A 15,084-nucleotide genomic window follows, 5' to 3' on the forward strand; every position below is an offset into this window, starting at 1 on the left:
GTTACAGCTGTTACCGATACCATTCATCACAGGGGGATGACTCCGGTGGGCAGGGCTTATAATGAGTTGCTAAAGTATTGAAATTAGGATCCCACTATGCAGCGGCGAGCAATGAGGCCCGCTATTGAAAGGAGGGGGCAAGATCGCAAACTGGTTTTACAACAACGTGAAACTGATTTTTGCAATCAACAGATATTTTCCTCTCCCGCCTGCTGTGAAACCCGCTACAAATAGGAGCAGAAAACCCAGTCTTTATGTCAGCATGTGCTTCCTGACAGCAAAACTTTACTTCTTATTTAGCTATGTTTGTGTCAGTTTACCATGGTAAATAATGGTATCAATCTGCCTTTATAATCTTGTCATGCTGCAATTATGACCTCTTAACTGAGCTGATTGTAGTGATCTGTTAGAACATAGAACGATACAGCGCAGTACAGGCCCTTCGGCCCACGATGTTGCACCGACATGGGAAGTCAAAAACTAAAGATGGTAAAGGTTAACAACTGCATCATAGTGTTAGACAACCACTAGATGGCAGCACTAGATTCAAGTGTGTAAACTGAACTCGGAGGATCTTGGGTCCCTGTGAACCAGGATTGACTAGATAGCAGAGTGTTAGAGAGATATAGAGAGATACAGGTTGGCATATGTAGTTAAATATAGTTAATACTTCTTCTGATTTACTTTATCATCAGTTATTGTCCTGTAGAGTGAACAAACTCATTAGTATTTATATTTGTTATTCATAAAAACTAATTTGCTTTAAATTGAAGATTGATCATTTCATTGAAATATAACTGCCAGACCATTCTGGAAGTAAAGCAAAGAGTAACAATATATTACGTTCAAGTAATATAACACTGATGCCTTAGCATGGCACTCTGCCTATACTGCAAAGAAGCACTACTCCAATCAACTAATATCTCTGCTTCCCACATTGCTCATCTATTTAATTCTATATGCTGAAATATGTTCAAAATATTCCACAAAAATAAGGACAGAATGCATGAACTTAAAATTGGTTACGTGCACCCTGGTTTAATTCTTTCCGTCTTCTGAACACCATGCTTGTGGTGTGGGCAGGGTTGTACTAAATGACGCAGCACTGGGAATCCAATGGGCAAGACTGAAAAGGAAATGATCAGGATGATGGCGAATTAATTTATCCTCAACCAGAGTTAAAAGTTAGGTCAAGGGAACTGGTCAGATGACATTTAGAGTGCATTCTACTAATGAATAAAATGACGAAATGTGTCACCACCTTTGGAAGCCAGAGGAGACTGATCGTGGTGCCATTTTGGAACTCATGGCTCCAGTTAATGTCCTCTCTTAATGTCACACAGCTAAACACGAGTTCTACATTGGGAAGGACCATCCAGCAGCACTACCTAAAAGGAGCAGCAACTACTTTGGGGTTTCTTTCTGGTTGATTTCAATTGGCTGCTGCTGAGTTAGTAGACATGGTTGGAGACGTGTATTGTTATTTAAAGTTGGTCGAATCTACTCAGTGTTGTGTGGCACATGTTGAAGGCATTGTTTCGGACTTCAACTGACCTGTTCAAAGCGCTTGTTCCCAGTCCTAGTTTCCCACTCTCAGTGAATGCTGCAGTTTGTATTGTCCGTGATCTGCAGTACGAAAAGGAGAATTAACTAAGTAAGCGCAGAGGTGCCTTCTGTAGTGCTTAACACTGCCATCACACCTATCACTGACCTATTTTGCTCCACAAGTTCCACCCCCCCAAACAATATATAGTCCATCACATTTCTCTCTTTCTTTAACTCTGAGAAGAGTCAAAACGTTAACTCGCTTTCTCTCTCCACCAGTGTTGCCAGACCTGCTGAGTTTTCCCAGCATTTTTTATTTCAGGAGGAGGAGGAGTTGAGAAAGGAGAGTTCACAGCAGTAGGCAATGTCTGCCTCAGGGAGCAATTCTCCTGTCTGAATTTCACTGAGGAAAACTGTGTGTGATGTCTCCATTTCACAAAGGTGTTTCACACAGAAAGCTGCCGCTTGTTGGAGGCAAACCTGCAAACTCTGTACAGGGCCAGAACAGTGAATGCATAGAATCCCTACAGTGCAGAAGGAAGCCATTTGGCCCACTGAGTCCGCACTGACCTTCTGACAGAGCACTCTACCCAGGCCAGCTCCCTCACCCTATCCCTGTAACCCCGCACATTGATCATGGGCAATCCACCTAACTTGAACATCTTTAGACAGTGGGAGGAAAGCAGAGCACCTCAAGGAAATCCGCGCAGACACGGGGAGAACTTGCAAACTCTACACAGACAGTTACCAAGGCCAGAATTGAACAGTGAGGCACCAGTGCTAACCATTGTGCCACTGTGCTTTTGTCAGTAACCGCAAATGTAATAATAGCCTTCAGAGTCTTCGTGTTGGGCCCCTTCCAGACTGGAGCAGGTAATATCTCCGATATCTTATAGTTTGCCATCCGGAGTTGTATATGGGAAGTCATTGACACTGCATTTTCTCCAAAGAGCATATGGGTTCACCAAGAATGCAAACTTGCCTATGGTGCAGTGTGCCATTGACTGCATACTTGTCATTTTGTGGGCGTTAATTCAGTGATAAACCACAATTTCAAAGGGTTCTGCTCCTACAGCAGTCAAAAATGCTACTTTGAAATCTGAAATTGATTTATTTTTGCCAGTCAAAGGCATAAGGAATATTGTGGGAAATGTTACAGTTCCCTCCAGTGAGTGTGTTTTTGGCAGAGGGACATGTAAAATAGGTTGGTTGGGTGGCCCACTCCTTTCCTGCCAACCCCCTACCATGGTCCCCATAGTAGAGGGGGAGATGGGGTACGGCACCCACTAGGCTACCCACCTTTAGACCAGCTGAAGCCCTTTACAGTTCAATTATGTGGGAATTAAGAGCGATGGTCTGCCTGCGCTGAAGGTGAGTGAGAGAGAGAAAGGTCATTTTTTCACTAAAGTTGGTGAAAGGATTGGAAGGAAGGAGTACTTACTATCGGGGAGAGCCCTGTGCATATCAGGGCCCCCAACTAAGATCATACCAACCCACAACCCCACCACCCTCCAAAGATGCCCGATCCCTCCCTGTCCAAGGTAACACGGAATAGTTTTCTGGGTGTCCATTACATTTTTTTGTGGGCCTCTTCGAGGTTCCAGAGTGCCCAAACTCTCTTCTAGTGAATTCAGCCAATGGAGCCAAGGTGAGGGGATTGAGATGGGATTCAGATCAGATCTCACTAAATGACCAAACTGGCTATATTCAACCCATGATGCTTGATAATGCTCATTATCCTGGCAGCATTCACAAGGCCATTATTCTGTGCCAGTCCACTACTACCCTGGCAGCATTCACAAGGCCATTATTCTGTGCCAGTCCACTATTGCCCTGGCACCATTCACAAGGCCATTATTCTGTGCCAGTCCACTATTGCCCTGGCACCATTCACAAGGCCATTATGCTGTGCCAGCCCACTATTGCCCTGGCAGTATCCACAAGGCCATTATTCTATGCAAGTCCATACTGCGTTTGAGCCACCCCAAGAGCCAGAGGGTGGCCACTGGGGTGAAAAGGATTATCCACTGAAGAGCTTGTTCATGACCCTGGTGTTCAAGCCATATAGAATCATAGGATTTACAGAAGGAGGCCATTCAGCCCATCGAGTCTGCACCAGCCCCTGGAAAGATAATCCCACCTAAACCCACACATCCACCCTATCCCCATAACCCAGTAATCCCACCCATTTCTTTTGGACACTAAGGGCAATTTAGCATAGCCAATCCACCTCACCTGCACATCTTTGGACTGTGGGAGGAAATTGGAGCACCCGGAGCAAAACCATGCAGACAGGGGGAGAACATGCAGACTCCACACAGTGACCCAAGCCGGGTACCCTGGAGCTGTGAAGCAACTGTGCTACCCACTGTGTTACCGTGCCGCCCTATATATAACTTCAAGTATATAACAAGAGCCATGCTACCACATGAAGTGTCACTGATCAGACCACAGGGGTGTTAAAGCAATGCTTCTGCTGTCTGGATCACTCTGGAGAAACCCTGTAATAGTCTCCAGAGCATGTGGTACAATATGTTGTGGTGCATCTGTTGCATGATGAAAAAGCCAGCCATCACGAGGGTAACTGGTATGTGGCAAGGGGCTGAAGAAGAGGAGGAAGCGAAACAGGATGTAGGGAGGAAGCAACCAAAACATCCCCATTCACGGTATCCATGATAGACACATCTGATTCCAGTACTGGTGTCACCAACTCCAATGTCCCTATTGAGCAACAGTCTCACACTTGACCTCCCCCTGGTATTGAACATATTTCAAAGCATCCTTTGAAATAAAAAGTAGACAAAGCAGACAAACTAAATTTATCAATCAGTCCATTCGATACTCCACACAAGAGGCACCAAGTTATCCTTGTGGATTCACACATTTCCTGTCTTGTGCATGCCTTTGGCTGTCCCTGTGATCCAGTGCAGTGCAGCATGGCTGCAGAAGGTTACAGATTTTCAGTGCAGCAGACTGCAGGATTCACTTGAGGAAACCTGGGGTTTGAGTTATGAGATGTCAGCGGTTTGGGCTGGCTGGCTGACCAGCAACGGCACGGGCACTGTAGAAGTGACAATGGTGGGAGGATTTCTATTGTCATCATGAGGGTTTCACTGTTCCAATGCCCATACAAGGAGACCATTCAGCCCATTGCATCTGTTCTGGCTCTCTGAAGGAGCAATTTCCCCTGCCTTTTCCCTTTTTAAAAAAAAAATAGAGTACCCATTAATTTTTTCCAATTAAGGGGAAATTTAGCATGGCCGATCGACCTACCCTGCACATCTTTGGGTTATGGGGGAGAAATCCACGCAAACACGGGGAAAATGTGCAAACTCCACACGGAAAGTGACCCAGAGCCAGGATCGAACCTGGGACCTCAGCGCCGCGAGGCAGCCGTGATAACCACTGCGCCACCGTGCTGCCCCGCCTTTTCCCTTTTCAGGGCAGATTGTCGGGCTGCTGAGAGATCCTACAAGCCCCTTTGAACACTTGTATGCAAAGCCAGAGTGGCAGCTGTAATGTATTGAAAATGTTATTGTGCACTTTGTCCACTTAAGACGACCATACCCATGAACCAGCAGAGGGAGTTGAGAAAGAGAATAAAGGAATTCATATTTTAACAACATGTGCAGCAGTTTTGTTTCTGATTCAATCTTGCTGAATATTACTGTTTCTTCCCAATGTTGGGTTCCCCTGACATGGAACAGAAAAACCTATCTTGTAAATATTTATAGATATTATCCTCATGCCTATTTATGAATTGTAAACTGTACTTTTCTGCTGAACAAAGACAATTAAGATGGTTGGCCCTCTGTCTGAGAATGATCCCCAGCAGTATCCAGAACAAAAGAATTATCATCTCAGTTTTGGGAACATCATACCTTGTTTTGCCGAAGGAGCGTCTAACAGACCACGTGACACTGTATAGACCAATTTCAAAAGGAACTACAGGGATGCCATTTGCCTTTGTTAAGCCAACATTGCTGGCAGAGTCTATGGGTCTGTTAAGATACTGGCTTCTTAAACACCAGCAGACCCTCAATACCAATGGCACCCCTTTCAGCACATAATGACTGAAAACAAAACCAAGTTCTGGTGCTGGAGAAAGATCCTTTGTTGAAGTCATTGTGGAGAAGAAAGGTCACATGACCCAAGTCTCGGGCCTTTTGAGCAGTTTAATATTAGCTTTCTGAGCTGTGCAGCCACGCTTCTGTTTAACATCCAACTGGGAGGCCACAGAGAAGCAAGCTCTGTACAGTTTGGACCTCCAGCCCATCTAACCTGACCCTACTGGAAGATATTGGGCGGGATTCTCCGTTGGCTGATGCCAGAATCGGGAAACGTGATTGCACGGAGAATCAGTCCTGATGCCGAAATCACGGTGGGCGCTGATTTGACGGCAAATTCGCAATTTTCCGTCACCTCGACAGCAGTGTCAATGGGGTCCGGAATGCACGCACAGTAACACCATTTGCATATCATTAGGGGCCTAACGCGGTATTCTCCGAGGTCTCTTCGATTCTCCGTCTCCGATGGGCCGGGTTCCCGATGGTGCGGTTCACTTGTGCTTTTAAAAATCGTGAAACCAGTGTCTGGCTGATGAGGGGGAGAGAGGAGGTAGGACACAGAGAGGCGCGACCGTGGGCTGCTGGGCCGGACACTGGCCGGGCTGGCTGGGGTGGTGACGGGTGGCACTGCCAGGGCCGGGAGGGGGTGGGGGAGGATGGGAGAATGGGCCGTGTGGCTGGGATGACCCCCATGGGACTGGGACGTGTCCTGGTATGGATCACCATTGCCGTGGCCTGCAGGGCAGCCATCTTGCTGCGCACCCCACTGATCACCCACCTTGGTCTCTGGTTCTGCAGAGTGACATCAGCCATATGGGTGCCCCCACCTCCGCACCCTACACTCTGCCATACCTCCTCCCCAACTGGCCGCCACCCGCCGGTGGGTCATCAGGCAGCTCACTCAAGGGCAATGTCCACTGTATCCCCTACGGGGACACCGGGCTGGGGCCGCGGAGCGTAGAGCTGGCAAGGGCAGCACCAGCCGATGATACCCCTGACTGGAGGGACGGGCACCAGGGCCAAGTGTGTGGAGATGGGGGGTGGTGGAGACATGCGGTGGCAGAGCCCGCAGTGTCAAACGGGGTCACCATGTAGCCCGGTGGACCTGGTTCGGCATGGAGTTACGCACCATGCTAACATGTTGGCCATTCACCCCCTGCAGACAATGGAGATTGGAATTCAACCAGCAAAGGTGGTCTTCTTGCTAGTTGACACAGCCCTGGGGGATGCCCTGCAGCTGTACGAGCTGACACTGCTCAAGGAGAAGGAAGCTGCAGCAGAGGAACAGGAGGCTGCGTCCCAGGATGGAGAGCTGATCGCCCAACAGGCCGGGGAGGTGCAAATGAGGCACCGCATGAGGCTTCGTGTGTACCGGCACCGCCTGTCATTCAATGACCAGCTGGACCGGGCATGCCACCGAAGACCCTGGCTGAGCAGGGGGACAGTGCGACATATCTGCCAGATCATGGCACACCTGGCACTGCGGGGTTATGGGGGAGGTCATCTGCACCCGGTGGGCGTCAATGTGATGGTCGCCCTGAACTATTACGTAACTTGTTCTTTCCAGGCGCCGAGTTGGGACCTGTCCAGGATCTCACAGACATTGGTGCGCAGGTACATCTGGGCCCTCACGGAGGCCCTATATTCCCAGTTGGCTCAATGCAGCCATTTCAATGTGGACCGAGCCCACCATGAGCACCTGCAGATGACAGGCCTACCTACACTAACTGAAAGGGTTTCCACTCGATGAACGTGCAGCTGATATCTGATATGCGATGATACCAGGGCAGTGTGCACGATGTCTTCATCCTGGCACACTCGACGTTTCCTGACATGTTCAAGACACCCCCGGCTAGGAGGTTGGTTCCTGGGTGACAGGGATTATCCACTATCCAGCGGCCACAGACCGGCGTGGAGACTGATGTGTTGGGCAGGCTGGGTCGATGTGGACTGCACTTGATGCAGTGTAGCGAGAGACAGACTTCCAACACTTGATGAGATGCAACACAATTTTATTTAACATCTAAACTATTTTACATGTTCAACTGTGGGTTGACACTATGCTGACTTGACTGGAGACCTGAGGCTAACCTGACCAGACTTACTAGCTACCACATGGTGTTTGCACTGGGTATCTCATGAACTCTGACTGTCTCAGAGGCTGGGACCCGAGAGAACGTGCTTACTGGTCATCCTGTGTGTCAATCACCGCCTGTCTGCACTCCATTATATACAAAGATGTATATTATGACAGAGACCCGCTACAACGACGGCTATTATGCAACCAGGAGCCTCAGCTGGACTCTCCAACCCCTTGCCGGGTCGGAGAATCGCTGGGGGGGGGGGGGGGCGGCAGCGTGAATCCCGCCCCCGCCGGCCGCCGAATTTTCCGGCACCGGAGATTCGACAGGGGCGGGATTCGCGCCACGTGGTCGGCAGCATCCCCCCCACCGCCCCCCCCCTCCCCCGGGGCGATTCTCCGGTCCGCGATGGGCCGAAGTCCGGCTGCTGTAATGCCTCTCCCGCCAGCGTGAATCAAACCACCTCCCTTACCGGCGGGACTGGCGGCGCGGGCAGGCTCCGGTGTCCTGGGGGGGGGGGGGGGGGGGGGGGGGGCGCGTGGGCCGATCTGGCCCCAGGGGGGTGCCCCCACGGTGGCCTGGCCCGTGATAGGGGCCCACCGATCCGCGGGCGGGCCTGTGCCGTGGGGGCACTCTTTTCCTTCCGCGCAGCCATGGCCTCCGCCATGGCCGTGCGGAAGTGACCCCCCTCCCCTGCGCAGGGATGACATCAGCAGTCGCTGACGCTCCGGCGCATGCGCGGACTTCCGCCGGCTGTCGAAGTCCCTTCGGCCCCGGCTGGTGTGGCGCCAAAGGCCTTCCACGCCAGCCGGTGGGGCGGCAACCACTCCGGCGCGGGCCTAGCCCTCAAGTGAGGGCTTGGCCCCTAAATGTGCGGAGAAATCCGCACCTTTGGGATGGCCCAACGCTGGAGTGGTTCACGCCACTCCGTCCCGCCGGGACCCCCCGCCCTGCCGGGTAGGGGAGAATCCAGCCCCCGTTCCAGCGGCGCTTCGGCCTCCTGAAGCTAAGGTTCAGGTGTCTGGACCACACTTTAAGGGCCACCCAGTCTGATGCTTAGAGTGTCATCCGCATCATGACGGCCAGCTGCATCCTCCATAATATCGCACAGCAGAGGGGCAATGTGCTGGAGAACGAGGATGAACGGCAGACCTCATCCGATGAAGAGGATACGGGGGAAGGAGAGGGTGGGCAGGACAAATGGCCCAGGCAGGCACAGGAGGCTGTATGGCATGTGCGCCAGGGCCATTGCGTACGGGGCACCCTGATCACCACCAGGATCATTGACCAGGTGTTGGGGGGGGGGAGGGGGGGTGGGGGGAGATCTGGCTAGGGGCACAGACACCGCATTCCACCCCCACACCCCCCTCCCCCCCCAGCAACCCCGTGGTGGAACGGTAACACATTCCACCACTTTCAATATACTTTGCTTTGATGTGTATTTGGAGCCATCATCGCTACTTCCACCATGGCAAAAGTGGTTGTGACATTTCGAAGGTACAATGTCAGGTTTTGCAATCACAGATAACAACAGAAAAAGGCCCTACTTTTCTACCAAGAAGGTGAAGAATTGGAATATATTTTCAAGACACGGCAATGCAAGATTGAAACGACTGCAGCTCAGCAGAAAATGCTTTAAGAACCTATGCACGCTCAAGAGAAAAACAATGTATGAAGTAATTGTCTTCCGATGTACTAAGCAAGAAAGTCAATTGATCAATATTGCACGCGACTGATGCAACTAGTCATGAAAAGTGACTTGGGTTATGTTTGTTTGGATAGATAACTTTGTACACTGGGCTTGTCTTACCAATATTGTTTTTTATAATGTTTTTTTTGGGTTTTGAACAAAGTATATTTACCCTTAAGTACACAGAATAAGATATATATGTGTATACATATATATAGAAGAGAAGGGCACACACAAATATACCAAACAAAACAGTAATAATAAAAAATAAAATAAAATAACTGGTAGGGTATTTTGCACCAGCTCAACAGCAGCAACTCTGTACAACTGGCAAAATTATTTACAACACATAAGTAGGCAAATGTTTGTGGGGGTGGGGGGGGGGGCGGAGACTGGGGAGGTAGATATACATTCGGGTGCCGGAGAAACAATTAGTTTCAAATGGGTCTGGTGTTGGTGTTGTCAGTTGCTTCTCCTGGACGGATCTCACTGCCGTTGTCGTCTCGCGCTCACAGCCGTTCGTCCCGTCTTTCACCTGTATTCTCCTTGTTCTCTGTCAAGTTTGTTATCGTCTCCCGTGCCTTCCTTCCGGCTATCATTTCCTTGCCACCCCCACCTACTTGGTTCTCCTCTCTTGTTCTCTGTCTCTTCCCTCTTCCCCACCCCCTCCCCCCGCTTCTGCCCCCTCCTGTGGTTCGCCTTTCTTTCCTCTTAGGTTTAGATGTTTCCCCCCCCCCCCCCCCCCACTTCTCCCGGTCTATCTCTCCCTCTCATGCTTTGGCAACTTTCCCCTGCTTCTTGGCTCCCTGGCTATTCTTCGGCTTGTTCGTTGGCCACAAACAGGTCCCGGAACAATCGGGTGAATGGCTCCCACGTTCTGTGGAAGCCATCGTCCGACCCTCGGATGGCAAATTTGATTTTCTCCATTTGGAGAGATTCCGAGAGGTCGGACAGTCAGTCTGCAGCTTTGGGCGGTGCTGCTGACTGCCAGCCGAACAGGATTCTACGGCGGGCAATCAGGGATGCAAAGGCAATGGCATCCGCCCTCCTCCCCAGGAATAGATCTGGCTGGTCCGAAACCCCGAAGTCTGCCACTTTCTGGGCATGGCTCCAACCTCATAACCACCACTTTGGACATTGCCTTGAAGAACACCGTCCAGAACCCCGCAAGTCTGGGGCAAGACCAGAACATGTGGCCGTGATTGGCCGGGCATCCTTGGCACCGTTTGGTCTTACCAATATGACCTCTGATGTCATTTTATGTAAACAAAGGTTTTGGGCAGTAGCCATTTTGCATACTACATGGAACATGGGCCTGACTTTCCAGGATAGCAAAAGCTCAGCATCCTGGGAGTCAGCAGGGAATGTATCCATAGTGGGCAGCACGGTAGCATTGTTGTTAGCACTATGACATCACAGTGCCAGGGTCCCAGGTTCGATTCCCGGCTTGGGTCACTGTCTGTGCAGAGTCTGCACGTCTTCCCTGTGTCTGCGTGGGTTTCCTCCGGATGCTCCGATTTCCTCCCACAAGTCCTGAAGATGTGCTATTAGGTAATTTGGACATTCTGAATTCTCCCTCTGTATACCCGAACAGGCGCCGGAATGTGGCGACTAGGGGCTTTTCACAGTAACTTCATCGCACAAGTAAGCCTACTTGTAACAATAAAGATTATTGTTATTATTATATCTAAGGAAGTGCTGTCCATCTTACAATCCCACAATCCACTAGCATTGACACTAGCACTGCAGAGCGAAGTAGAGTGTGCTTAAGGTTGGTTATAGGTGTGGAAGGGCACTGCACCAGAGTGCAAGATGAGGTGTCCGAGTCAAAAACATTTGTGCACAGCTCCCCACAGAAGAGTGGGCACAATGATAGTGTGCTTAAGTTGCCATTGGGATTGGATCTCAGGAATCACCTTATGGGACACAGTACTTGGATTGGCAGCAGCACACATGGGAGAGTTTCCCTGAGTTAATGCATGCTCAGGCACTGCGAGTGGAGCAGGAGTCATCGTGGCAATGAGCTCAGGAGCTCAACTGCATGAGCTCCAACCATGAGAGACTAGCCAATCACATAGGTCAGGCACATGCAGCATCACTCAGAGTGGATGCAAGAGCAGAGTAAAGTTGCCATAGTCCCAAATGACCACAGACTGCTTTCCCCTTTGAGGGGGATAGCTCACTGGTGGTGATTTAACCTGAGGTCGCCACATCTCACGCAAGGGACAAGGTTGAGAAGGGCCTTCATGAATAACCTCAGGCAGCACGGGAATTGGCCTGGCTCTGCGTTACAAACCAGACATCCAGCCAACTAAGCTAAACTAGCCGCCAACAAAATAACTCCATGTAAATGGGTACAAGGCTCACTCAGAAGCCTGGAGCAGACAGTTCAGCAATTTGTTCTTTCTTAAAATTATTATTCTGCTAGCCTATAGTTCAGTACAAAAGGTTATTGAGCTCTCTGTCCTGGTGCCATGGACCCAATGTTAGTATGCGGCGAGAACACTTCTTTATTTCAGCTGAAAATTATTCCTGGAAATCCAGTTGTCTCAGATTGTTAAAGTATTGCAGGTTTGGTTGCAAACGCACCTCAAGTTTCTTGTACTGAAAATAAATATCATTCGATCGATGAACTCAACTGCATATTATCAATGTGTGTGCAAGGGTTAAAATCTGCTTTATTTTGCAATAAAATCCCATTGCAATGAACACTGGGTCTGATTTAAATTGTTGTCAATGGCCTTACAACATCTGGATATTTTCCATGAATAATTGTCAATCTCAACAAAATACTTCTCCCTCTCCAATTTTCTGTCAGACTCAGACTTTTGCAGTATTTGCGCTACGCCTCTTGCCAGCTCAGCAGAGTGCACTTCGCATTAATCTCCTGAATCAGACCACCCTGCTTTTTCACCCTGAAGACAATATGTAAAGAACACAACGTTGAGGGAAAATAAGCAGTGACCAATAAGCAAGCGTTCCTCCTAAATAATACTATGAATTTCTGGCATATATTTTATACCTTAAATCAAGCTGCTGTTATTTAACATGTCTAATTAATCATTCAGATCCATTTCAAGATTAGAAATGTCTCATGCACTGGTCATCTGCAGAGTCATGCCATCACATGTGACAATATATCTATTTGTGCCTTCCTTTGTATTATGTTTAAACAAGAGAGCAGCTTAAGTAGATTGCCGTGGTGAGTTCTTCATTGATCTTTCTCTCTTCATTCTTTCATGGACAGAAATCTAGGACTGGATTTTCAAACGCCAGTGGGGGTGAGGTCGGGTGGGGTCACACTTTGAAAACAGCAAGCCTGCAGGATGTGTCAGTCCTCTGACACCTCGGAATACACTGCAATTTTCAAAGCAAGGGTGGGAGATAGAGGGGAGGCGGCAAACCCTTGTCCCTCCAATTAACTGTCTGTCAAACTCCTTGAACAGCTTATTAGCTGGCTGGAAATGGATGGAAATTTTCAAATATTGAGAATGAGAGGAGCAACAACCTGGGACTGAAGGAGCACACCAGTGTTGTTACTGCTGATATAACATTTTGGAAAGAAAGGGAAATTCTAACTGAGGTGCTCAAGTGCCAGCACAAAGTTGAATTGTTTGAGCAGAGCTGATGAAGAACCTTATGACTGACCATTTGGACACTGCCTGCTCCATTTTGCAAGGTAACAGCAACCTGATCATGGCTAATGCCTATCGTTCACGTTCTCCCTTCAGATCCAGATAGTGCGCAATGCCACAGGTTAGACACTGAGCTCACCGACAACCAAATTAAAGGCTTTGCATGTAAAACTAGCGTCACATCAGCCATGCACCGGGTCGGGATCAGGGAATGGTCCAAGCATCGGATTCCTGAATCCAGACTGAAAATCCAGCTCCTAGATTTACAAATTTTTATTCCGTGGGTTTAAAGGCTGTGTAAGTAGAACAATCTGGGATATTCACCACAGAAAAATGTCTGGCTTCAGAAAGAACTGCATTTTGAGGTGACTGTGCTTGTTCAATTGTACTGAGTTAACTATGTACAAATTAAAGCCTGAAACACTGCTGCAGAAACGTTTTGAAAGACACTGAATGGCACCATTAATGCGCCAACTTTTCTTTCTAGATTTTTCAGATAGTTTATGACTCAGATCTTCCTTGAAGCAGCAATCATCGTGGGATTGTGGCCCCACTCAAACCTTCCACTCTCGGACACTGCTCTTGATGGGTCTTTTGAACTTGGCTTCTCAAGAAATATAGTGCACAACATCGATTGAAGAACTCCATTGCAGTGCTGTAGGGTTGGTGGTGGTAGTGGGTGGCAAAGGTCTAATTTGAATGTTAGAGAATGGGTGAATAGGTGAGTGCATGAATGAGTGAATGGGTAGGGTGGGTGTTATAATTCCCACAAGGCCATGGGAAACTATTTTTGATCTCCCCATGGGACTTGAGGAGTACGAACTTCCCAGGTAGGGGGCAGAGGCCACCTAGCTGGAGCTCATTAAAGACTACACATCAAAGCCGGCCCAAGCAAGGCCTGGTGTGATTAGTTCTCCCAGCAAGGACTGGAGTGGGAGCGAGTTACTGCCATGAGCAGAATATTGTATATCGTTCAATAAATCTCTGTCCAACTACCGCTGGTTTCCTCAAGTTACTTTACTGGCGACGAGGACAAAAGGAAACTCTGGACTCGGTTGTGGAACCACATAGCTACTTGGCTGATTACTATCCCGGAACGTGTGGACGAAACAGTTCAAGATGTCACTGTTCGGTAAACTGGAAGCCTTCGATACAGGTCTGGAAGACTGGAGCCAGTATGTTGAATGCATGAGGTAATTCTTCTAGGCATTTTATGGGATTTTTGGAAAAGACTGTCAAAAAGTCATTCACCTGACTGCCTGTGAGGTCCCAACTTTTGGAATCATAGAAAATTTAAGTATTCCGGCCGCACCTGACTCCAAATTGTTTGATGAGCTCGTTGCGTTGGTAGCTGAACTTTATAACCCTAAACTTTCTGTGATCATGCAACATTATAGGTTTAATATGGTGATGTGGTCTCCAGGTGAATTGTTCGCTAACTTCTTGACACACCTGAGGTGCCCAGCTGATAGCAAGTTCAGATCATTCCTCTCTGAAATGTTGAGGGATAGATTAGTATGTGGCATAAACAACATTAGGAGAGAGCTGTTCGCAGAACCAAACTTCAACATAAAATGGGCCATTGAGCTGCCAGTATCTCAGGAACACACAGAGGATATCTTGCAGGTTCTGCCAAAGGTAGCCATCTATCTAGGTGACATGGTCATCATGGGCAGGGAATTAGGTTTTCAATCACTCAAGTTATGATGGAAAATTATAAACATTGACCAGAATTTCACATTGTTTGAGAGGGCTCGTGCCCGACCTGACAACTCGTGAAATCGCACAAGACATTGAATATTTTGTTCAGCAGTCTGAAACAGGCCTTTTGACAATTAAACAGGCAATTAAGCCCATCAAAGAGTCAAGTGAAAGCCAGTTTACCTGGCCCAACCACTTTTACAGTTGGCAGATGGGCCACTTAGCCAGGCAGCCTTCATGGTTTTGCTACCACCTCGATCCCAGGCAGGATGAAATATCCAGCATTAAATACATTGAAAAAAGGTGTCTGAGGACTGGTCTTTTTGAGTTCTGCTGTCAGTTGCTTGATTGTGCTGTATAGACAT

The sequence above is a fragment of the Scyliorhinus canicula genome, chromosome 3, assembly GCF_902713615.1.
Source record: "Scyliorhinus canicula chromosome 3, sScyCan1.1, whole genome shotgun sequence".
Taxonomy (NCBI): Eukaryota; Metazoa; Chordata; class Chondrichthyes; order Carcharhiniformes; family Scyliorhinidae; genus Scyliorhinus; species Scyliorhinus canicula.